This window comes from Sardina pilchardus, chromosome 22, assembly GCF_963854185.1.
Source record: "Sardina pilchardus chromosome 22, fSarPil1.1, whole genome shotgun sequence".
Taxonomy (NCBI): Eukaryota; Metazoa; Chordata; class Actinopteri; order Clupeiformes; family Clupeidae; genus Sardina; species Sardina pilchardus.
The window spans coordinates 6,076,547-6,087,316 of NC_085015.1; the positions used below are offsets into that span (position 1 = coordinate 6,076,547).

At 45.4% G+C, this 10,770-nt stretch overlaps 1 protein-coding gene across 1 annotated transcript in view; it reads left to right on the forward strand.

The window, feature by feature from the left end:
* The first annotated feature begins 94 nt into the window (after nt 1-94).
* The window catches only part of tanc2b (tetratricopeptide repeat, ankyrin repeat and coiled-coil containing 2b), a 164,510-nt gene continuing 153,834 nt past the window's right edge, over nt 95-10,770 (forward strand). Inside the window, exon 1 of the mRNA XM_062526922.1 lies at nt 95-415. The gene's annotated coding sequence lies outside the window, so the exon portion shown is untranslated. The remainder of the gene's footprint in view (nt 416-10,770) is intronic.

Consider the following 10,770-nt stretch of genomic DNA (forward strand, 5'->3'; position numbering starts at 1 on the left):
TGGTGTGTGTGTCCAGTCCAGTATCCCACTCCCTGCGCCGACGGTTGGTGACGACCTGATTCATCCAGCGCGTGGAATGTAAACTGGGGCGAAAGAACGCCTCGCGGAGTAGGAGCTAGAAGCAGCCCGCGCCGCTCTCATCTGTAGAGAGATATACTGTCTAATCGAGACTCTTGACGCGTATCCACGTAAAAATAACAACTGCCAGGATTTAGCTAACTAACAGGGAAATCATGCGAGACCGGACTCTGAGGTCCCTTCGATAATGACAACGTCAGATATTCGGTGGTCTTCTCTGTGGAGCACCAGAAACGCACGGCGCGCCTGAAGCAGCAAGGTTACGGGAAACAGCTGCCTTCTCTCGCACCGAGCGCTCAAGCCAGGAGAGAGGTATTAAAGTCGAGGAATACGATATGTAAGTAATTCTCTTTTATGTCTTCTTGCGAATGCATTATCACTGTGTTTTTGAAACATTGGTCTGCGTTTGAATGAGGAACCTGAGGCAAACATGTTCAGAGTCGCGAATGATAGCTCAGCAGACAGTGCAGCTGATTTGTAGCCTATAAGCTAGCCGAGCTCCGCCAAGATACTGCGCTAAAGGTACCGCTTGACACTGCACCGTGTCTCTGCTCTCTCTTTGCTGATGTTGTTGCTTGTGGCATCCCGCCCCGTCCTGTTTACCAACAGCCTTGGCGCAATAAAGCACAACCTTATGCAGTGATGAACGTAAACATGTCATTCTTCAGTTTACGCAAATGTCTGAAATGGTGTGAGTTAAAAAATAACAATTGTACGAGGTCATTTATCGTTTTAGTGTACCACAGACTGTATAAATAACTGATAAAATAGAATAAAGAATAACGAATAAAGAATAGATGCTGAGGTTTACAGAAAAATCCCATTATCATGCCATAGTCGGTCACAGCCGACAACTGTGATGAATGTTTTGAAGTTGTTGGGTGGAACCTCCGCACAGGATACAGGTGATCATTAAATAACTTGTAATTAAGTCTACATACCAGAGATCCTTCTCCACATACTCTTGAGCCCAATTTTGCATGTTGTTGTAGACAATATCTTGAGTTGTCCTTGATATGCAATGCAGAGCATTGGTCACATATGTATCCATGCCCTTGAAAACAGCACAAATATTGATGACATGATACAAATTTGCCTATTGATTTTTTTGGGTATAGTCATCGTCCTATATACATGTCTGTGTTCGAACGACTGGGATAATGTTCAGCACACGGAAAACGTAGCCTACTTTGAGTTTTATTCAATCAAAGCCACCACCGAATGCAGTAGGCCCACGAAGATGACATCATAGTCCTGCTCTGATGCAAGCCCAATCAGCAGCAGCTGTTGGAGTGTCGGACCGGGTCCGCGCCAGTTCTGGGCCAGAAGCCACCCGGATCCGGTGTGGACAATCTGTCAGGCCATATACTGTGCTGGCACACGCTCAATCAGCAGCTGTGAGTTGCACAGTTCCTGAGTTAGATCGGGTCTGTCTGGATCTGGAGCAGACCTTGTTTGTGGGCGTGGGCTTCTCTGATGCACACAAACACACACACACACACACACACACACGCATCTGACCCAGATCCTGGGCCAGGTTCTGTCGGGATCTGCTTTGGACCTTCTGTTTGGTCAGCTGCAGGTTCTGTCGGGATCTGCTTTGGACCTTCTGTTTGGTCAGCTGCAGGTTCTGTCGGGATCTGCTTTAGACCTTCTGTTTTGTCAGCTGCGGAAGTGCGGTTACTCTACAGCTGTTAGAACCCTATGCTACAGACAGCATGGTGTTGCCTATCACCCGATAGTGCCAATGGTGTTGCCTATCTGCCCTGGTAGTGGGTAACGGTGTTGCCTATCTGCCCTGGTAGTGGGTAACGGTGTTGCCTATCTGCCCTGGTAGTGGGTAACGGTGTTGCCTATCTGCCCTGGTAGTGGGTAATGGTGTTGCCTATCTGCCCTGGTAGTGGGTAACGGTGTTGCCTATCTGCCCTGGTAGTGGGTAACGGTGTTGCCTATCTGCCCTGGTAGTGGGTAATGGTGTTGCCTATCTGCCCTGGTAGTGGGTAACGGTGTTGCCTATCTGCCCTGGTAGTGGGTAACGGTGTTGCCTATCTGCCCTGGTAGTGGGTAATGGTGTTGCCTATCTGCCCTGGTAGTGGGTAATGGTGTTGCCTATCTGCCCTGGTAGTGGGTAATGGTGTTGCCTAATGCCTATCTACCCTGATAGTGGGTAATGGTGTTGCCTAATGCCTATCTACTAGGGGTGGCACGGTTTTTGAAAAATGCTCCGAACCGTGCGGTTCGCATGTCACGGTTCGGAGTGTGTTTTCGTCGTACGGTCCTACGGTTCAGGCTAGTTATGGCATGCGCAATTGATTCACATATGTGACGACGTGTTTCCCTTACGTGCGAGAGTAGGAGTATGGAGTTTTGAGTGCTGCGCGCAAGGTTTTAGAAATGGCAAGTGCGAGAGATCATCCCTAGCGTGGTCAAACTGATCATGCACCTGACCCTGCTCGGGTGGAAGCATGTTCTTCCGCAACTGTAGACTATGCGTGCAACTTTACCAAACGAAGTAAGTAAAGAAGTAAACTCATTCTCCTTGCCCCGCTCTCGTGCGCGCTCGACATGCACATTAATCCAAATAGAACATTCACAATCGTGAACGCAATGACGCACAGAAGACGATTAGCTAAATTACTGTTAAAAACGGTTAGCATCAGACATTTGATATCTCTTGCATTCAAGTTGACTGACCATCTCAATACCAATGTTTTCAACTCCAAGGCTTAAACGGGCCTGTCCCAAGGAGAAAAAGTATTAGCTTACCTTGAAACTAAAACACATGTGGGGAAACTGAAGAGTCCAACCAGTAGAGTATGATGAGCTTAGCCTGCTACTTTGTTTACAATATTTTGAGGCTTCAGCCAGACAGCTGAATTTAAGAGGTGGAGTTATAATGAATAGTAGGCTAGGCTATAATCTGCATTAAATTTGCTGTTATGAATATCAGACATGTCAGTATATAGAATGAATAAATAATTACATAATGTGTGTGTGTTTCAAATAAAGATAAGCTTTACATCTTGTTAAAAAATCATTCACACTATATGAAAGGAGAGCGATAAAAAGGCGATGCAATGAAACATATGGGTGGACAACCTACATTTTGTGCTGGTGCACCATCCCTGCCAAATAAATGATAAGATTGTTGAAATCATCTTCCCTCTTGCTTTATCAAAATCTCAACTGAAGCTTCAAGTTTCCTCAGACAATAATGTGCTTTATGTCAAATTCAGTTTGTGCATTATTACATGATAACTATTCTCTAAATACTCTAGCCTAATTGTGGATGATTAAGCTATGTGCTGAAATATGTTTCTGGAGTGTTAAAGAGTAAAAGAAAAAATAACAACAAGAACCGCACCGAACCGAAAACCGTGACCCTAAACCGTGATACGAACCGAGCCGTAGATTTTGTGAACCGTGCCACCCCTACTATCTACCCTGATAGTGGGTAATGGTGTTGCCTAATGCCTATCTACCCTGATAGTGGGTAATGGTGTTGCCTATCTGCCCTGGTAGTGGGTAATGGTGTTGCCTAATGCCTATCTACCCTGATAGTGGGTAATGGTATTGCCTATCTGCCCTGGTAGTGGCCAATGGTGTTGCCTATCTGCCCTTGGAGTGGCCAATGGTGTTGCCTATCTGCCCTGATTTCCACATAGAATTTTAGTATGTAACGTTTGGGGCGTTAGCCCTCCTTTAGAATTTGGACGTGCGTGCTTGATTGTTGGTTGTCTTGATTGTCTTTGTTAAGAGATACCATCAGATCAGGGTTCATGGCTGGCCTGAGTGTTTGTCAGACCCAGACTAGAATAAGGAGGAGAGTGCTGAGAGAGATGAGAATCTGGATCTTGATGGCAGCTCGCAAAGCTTTAGCGCTTTCTAAAGTACATTGACTTGAATTAACCGCAGTCAAATTCCTTACACGCAGACCTGGCCAATGAAGCTGACTCTGGTTCGGACTGACAGAGTTTCCTCAGGTTTGCTTTTGAACCATATGATAGAATTTCACAGGAAATAATATTTTCAGTAGAACCTTTAGTTAGTAGAGACTAGAGCTGTTTATAGAACCTCAGTTCATCAGTAGATCAGCTTAGAGCCTCTAGTTTCTTTTGAGGGAACATGTAAAGAACCCTCTATTAAGAAGTATGGTACTCTGATGTTGAGAAGATAACACAGAGTGTTATTTCTGCTCTAAATGGAAGCTCTTATCTCCATCAGAAGTCACCTCACGTTGACATCATTACATGGTGTGTTTCTCAACAGCAGAGGTTCAAACACACACTCCACTCTCGTTGTGTTCTTGTCCTCAGGAATACGACCATCAAAGCCAGCCTATGGTAGTAGTCACTTGGTATGTTTTTCGACAGCAGCGAGGCTCAAACACAGGCTCCCCTCTTGTTTTTTTGTTTTGTTTTGTGTTTTTTGTCCTCAGGAGCTCGACCATCAAAGCCTTGTGGTAGTAGCTGCCTGCTGGTGTGAGGCAGAGCCAGGAATGCAATGAATTGTAATTATCAATAAAGCTATCTTATCACACTATATATTTGCAGCACACTATACCCTTCAGAGCTTCAAAGAGATGAAGCTGTGGGACTCATATAGAGCATATGAACAAGTACAGCGCCGATCAATTATTTACATGTGTAGGCAATGAAGGAAGAGATTTCACTTCATATAGAGTTATGTATGTCTGTGTGACATGGTAATGTCAGATGTGAAATGTGTGTGTGTGTGTGTGTGTGTGTGTGTGCATGTGTGTGCATGTGTATCTTTGTGTGTGTGTGTGTCTGTGTGTGTGTGTGTGAGAGAGAGAGAGCTATCGGCTCACACAGATGAAAGAGAATGATCATCACATCTCTTCCCTTTTCACCCTCACAACAAGCTTTATCTAGGTTACAATATGCTTCCCCCATCGCTCTCTCTCTCTCTCTATCCCTCTCTCTCTCCCACTCTCTCTCTCTCTCTCTCTCTCTCTCTCACACACACACACACACACACACACACACACACAGATGTCTATAAGCACACGCATATACTGTAGGCTCATAACACAAGACACACGCACGCACACACACACACATATCGCATCAACACCAGCACTACCACGAGTGCAACACCCTCTCTATCATGAGAGGGCTTGCTGTGTGTTGATGTGAGCGGCTGGTTGTGGCTGCTGAGTTTTCCACCTCTTATCACCACGGAGGGAAATGCCAACTTCACTCCAGTGTTCCACGGAACAGCCAGTCTGTTCTAGAACCTTCTTACATAAACGCCACACAGGCTCTGCATACTTGCAGCTAGAGCTCCGTCCTGCTTTCGGTTTAAACCTGGATATATACTTTGATGATAAAATACCCTTTGATGATAAAATACCTTTATTATTATTATTACCCCTGTCCAAAATCACATTTTGGAGTCATTTGCAATAGGGCTCGGGCACACGCCTTGCATTCTAGGAATATTGCCGCCATGTTGGTAGCGCACCGAACGTAATATCCATTCATTCAGATGCAGAAGACAAGAAGCAGAAATATAGTATTAGCGATTCTTTTCCTCTTGCGATCGTGGGTTGCGCTGTTAGTTACACCCCACTACACAGCAACATACGACCAAGAAGGCAAAAACTAAGTAACAGGAACACACTAACAGGCGGGAGTAAATCCATAGTAATCCATAGTAAACTAAGGAGTGAGGCTGCCAATATGGCTGTGCCCGCAAAGTTTTCACGTCATGATCCCGAGCCCTAATATCACACCCCGGGGGGGCCCGATGGCTGCTATTCATTTGCTCATAAGAGAGCCTGTCGTTACATGTAATCATCATTAAGGGCACCATGCGTTGTCTGGAGTCACTTAAAGCAAACTGGAGATTATTTTAACTGATCCTCTCATTACAGTGTTTTTCTGTTTGGGTTGCGTATACCTGTTCCACCCGGTTTGCCTATCTTTCCCCCACTCTCTCTCTCTCTCTCCATCTCTCCTTCTGCCTCTCTGTCCATCTCTCTCTCGCTCTCTATCTCTCACTCTCTTTCCATCTCACTCCCCTCTCGTTCTCTCTCCATCTCTCATTCTCTACCCTCTCATTCTCTCTCCATCTCTCTCCCCGTCTCTCACTCTCTCTCCATCTCTCATTCTCTCCCCTCTCGTTCTCTCTCCATCTATCTGTCTGTCTCTCTCTCTGTCTGTCTCTCACACTCTGTCCATCTCTCTCTCTCTCTTCCTGGCTTGTTGTGGCCTCTCCCTCCTTCTGTTGTGGTGTGAGTTGAGTTTGCTATTTTCCATCTCCCTGTCCAGCCCAGCCTGGGCACATGTATATTATTAGCTCAGCCAGGGACTGGAGCAAACTCAGCAGGAGAGGAACCAACGTGCTGCTGCTTATTCTTCACCAAAAAAAACATCACACCAAAAAAAAACCACACACACACATACACACACACATACACACACAACACCCTTGTCAGTTAATGGCACTCTATAAGCTGATGGAATCATTTCAAACGAGATGTTGTCATCATTTCAGTTTCTTTGTCTGTTTGTGTGTGTGTGTGTGTGTGTGTGTGTGTGTGTGTGTGTGTGTGTGTGTGTGTTTGTTTGCATTTTTGTGTGTGTGTGTGTGTGTGTGTGTGTGTGTGTGTGTGTGTTTGAGTGTATCTAAACTGTGTGTTTGGGGTTGTCTGTGTTGTTGTGGCTTTGATTGTTGATGTCAGGTGGACGTGTGTGTGTGTGTGTGTGTGTGTGTGTGTGTGTGTGTGTGTGTGTCTACGTGTCTACGTGCACGACACGTGTGCTAATGTGTTGTGGTGAATGATCCATCTTTGATGTCTCTGAGTGGCCTCCTATGTGTGGACTTGAGGGAATTTTCTCTGTTGGCGCTTCATGTGGTCACTCCTCCAGATGAGTGCATGAAGGACCGCGGGGCACTGAAGGAAGAGATTTCACTTCATATAGAGTTATGTATGTCTGTGTGACATGGTAATGTCAGATGTGAAATGTGTGTGTGTGTGTGTGTGTGTGTGAGATAAGAGTCTCTGGCCTTCCAGCATTGTTGCTTTATCATCGCCGCTGAGTGACGGAGAGGGGGTGTCATTTGCGGTTCAGCCTCCCAGCGACTTGGATCTGAACACCACGGAAGTCTCCGGAAAGAGCTTTTTTCTTTTTTTATGTGTCAGCAGATGGAGGAGAAGCTGGAAAGGAGAGGAGAGGAGAGGAGAGGAGAGGAGAGGAGAGGAGAGGAGAGGAGAGGAGGGGAGGGGAGGGGAGGGAAGGAGAGGAGAGGAGGAGGAGAGGAGAGGAGAGGAGAGGAGAGGAGAGGAACCGGGGGGGGGGGGGGGATTTGAGTTTGTTTTCATCGCTCCCTTCCTCCTCGTCTCCCCGCTGAAACCTTCAAAGAGGTCAGCGGTAACTTTGACCGCGTGTCAGGTTAGCAACGTAAAACGTTTTGGGAGTAGACGTTGGCATCCTGGTTACCTCATTTGTGCGGCTTGTCTGTTTGTACGCAGGATTACACAGAAAACTACTCATATCAGATGTTCATTAAACATGGCGGCAAAATGTAGTTTTTGAGAGTATCCTGCTCAGGAGGGCCTTGATGAATTTAGTATTGTGTTTTTTGTTGCTATAGTTACGAGATTTGGCCATGGTGGAAGTCTGCGCCCTACTAGTGTCCACTTAGGCCCTACACAAAACGTATTTATTTGGCTGATGCTTTTATCCAGCGACTTCCGTACATGTCAGTTGTTACAAAGGCCATGTCTCCTCAGAGCAGCGCGCCTCGCTCAAGGGCCTGATGGTGACTGACGGGAATTGAAGCAACTGTGTGGAACTGATGCCAGATGTTTGCCAAATCTGAGCTAGATCCAGTTCCAGTGCCGAGGTCCGTGACAACAGCAAGGGAAGGCCCAGGATATTGGACTGAGCCTGAGTGTCCTGGTATAACCCGTGGTGTAGTGTCCTGGTCTGAACTGAACCTGTGATGTAGTGAACATTTAGCTAGCCTAGCTCCTTAGCCACTATGCTACTACTGCATGCTAGCCTAGCTCCTTAGCCACTACAGCTCCTTAGCCACTATGCTACTACTGCATGCTAGCCTAGCTCCTTAGCCACTACAGCTCAGAGCCCCTTTAGGGAGAGCCGGTCCACTTCCTATTAACTCCATTGTACCGGATTGTTCCTGCAATCTGTTGAAATTCCTCTAGGGGCGCTGCCGAGCAAGTGATAAATGAATTGTGGTCTATGGAGCTAAGCGGCTAAAACTGGTTTTTTTCACAGTTGACAACTTCATTTCTTAATGTACATTGTCGTAGTAGCTACCTGAGTATAGGTTTTCCACTGGAAATTAAATAAAAAGTCACTCATGTCCTTTCTGCTTTTCATAGGATGGGCCGCTTTCCGCGTAACATGCTAGCATTTAGCTCATGGATGCTGATTGGTCAGCGAGAAATCGCGACCGATTACGACGACGTCGTGAAGCTGAACCTTCTTTTAGGTCTATGGCCGTAAAGTGGTTCGGTTTTGTGTCACGTGACATGAAAACTTTGAAAGGGTTTTTAGGAATAACAACAAATATTGAAAATTGCATTGGTCAGCTAATTGTCAAGTTATCCTGCATCGCATGCATTAATGCAATTTCAGGAGAAAAAATTATATAAAGACAAATGTGGTATTGGGGGGTTCAGCTCCATAGAGCTCCCCAGTCCCGCCCACAGCCTAGTCCGGAAGTAAAAATCCAATACAATTTCTCCATTGACAATTGGAGAATAAGCCATAACATCGTAACCGTCCATGGTAGACTTAAAACCAGCTACGATGTGACTAAGCGATTATACCTGCTCATATAGATGTCAAAAGTTAATGGGGGCATCAACCTTGTTTTGAGAAAACAATGCTTTATTCACGATTTAACGAGAGAGTACTACACTACCCGACACCCTAACGTGTAAAACTGGTGAAAGCAGAGCCTTTGATTGGTAGAGATCGCCGTTGCCATGGCAATGCCAAACAAACTGTACTCAGCTTTTCCCGCGCCTATCGTCCAGCTTCGTCTCGCTGGAATTTCAAAACTTAAAATGGCTGCAGGGCTGATCAGGACCGATGTGTGGTCTTCCGAAAAATAACGGTTTTCTCATCTTGAAGGTTGAATTTACTCAATGGAAACGGTAGGAAGTAATCATCTTCTTTTCTCAGATTAATATGGAACCATGTTAAACTATCTTTAGGCTGCAAATGTTGGAAATGTGTGTACGTTTGCAAAGCATCCTGGGATTTGAGTTCTCTATCTCGGAATTTAAGATATGTACACAGTCTTGTACCTTTCGCTTTTTTTACATTTTCTGTTCATTTTTTCACTCGAAATTATAAGTTATATGCTTATGAGTCACATCGTAGCTGGTTAGCCTAAGGCATGGTCTAAAACTCTTTATATCCGAATTTTTCCAGAAGTCAATGGGAGAAATGAATGAGAATTTTACTTCCGGACAAGCACCTCTCTCGGAGGAGGGGCGGGACTGGGGAGCTCTATTGCTACCCATAGAGCTCCCCAGTCCCGCCCCTCCTCCGAGAGAGGTGCTTGTCCGGAAGTAAAATTCTCATTCATTTCTCCCATTGACTTCTGGAAAAATTCGGATATAAAGAGTTTTAGACCATGCCTTAGGCTAACCAGCTACGATGTGACTCATAAGCATATAACTTATAATTTCGAGTGAAAAAATGAACAGAAAATGTAAAAAAAGCGAAAGGTACAAGACTGTGTACATATCTTAAATTCCGAGATAGAGAACTCAAATCCCAGGATGCTTTGCAAACGTACACACATGTCCAACATTTGCAGCCTAACGATAGTTTAACATGGTTCCATATTAATCTGAGAAAAGAAGATGATTACTTCCTACCGTTTCCATTGTGTAAATTCAACCTTCAAGATGAGAAAACCGTTATTTTTCGGAAGACCACACTTCGGTCCTGATCAGCCCTGCAGCCATTTTAAGTTTTGAAGTTCCAGCGAGACGAAGCTGGACGATAGGCGCGGGAAAAGCTGAGTACAGTTTGTTTGGCATTGCCATGGCAACGGCGATCTCTACCAATCAAAGGCTCTGCTTTCACCAGTTTTACACGTTAGGGTGTCGGGTAGTGTAGTACTCTCTCGTTAAATCGTGAATAAAGCATTGTTTTCTCAAAACAAGGTTGATGCCCCCATTAACTTTTGACATCTATATGAGCAGGTATAATCGCTTAGTCACATCGTAGCTGGTTTTAAGTCTACCATGGACGGTTACGATGTTATGGCTTATTCTCCAATTGTCAATGGAGAAATTGTATTGGATTTTTACTTCCGGACAAGGCTGTGGGCGGGACTGGGGAGCTCTATTCATTCATCACTTGCTCGCGATCGCCCTCTAGTTGCAGTACCATGCGGAAGTATTTGGCAAGTGGTCCTTCTCCCCTTATTAGACATTCTCTGTACAGCTCCTTAACCGCTGCTACTACTGCATGCTAGCCTAGCTCCTTAGCCACGACAGCTCCTTAGCCACTATGCTACTAGTACTGCATGCTAGCCTAGCTCCTTAGCCACTATACTACCACCGCCCCAACACTATGAGGAACACTGTGTTGCAGTGACCAGAGGAGTTATAAATAAGCTTTGGTTTGTTTCTCTGGAGCTCGCTCCTTCCATTGTGGCTTTGGCTACCAAGAG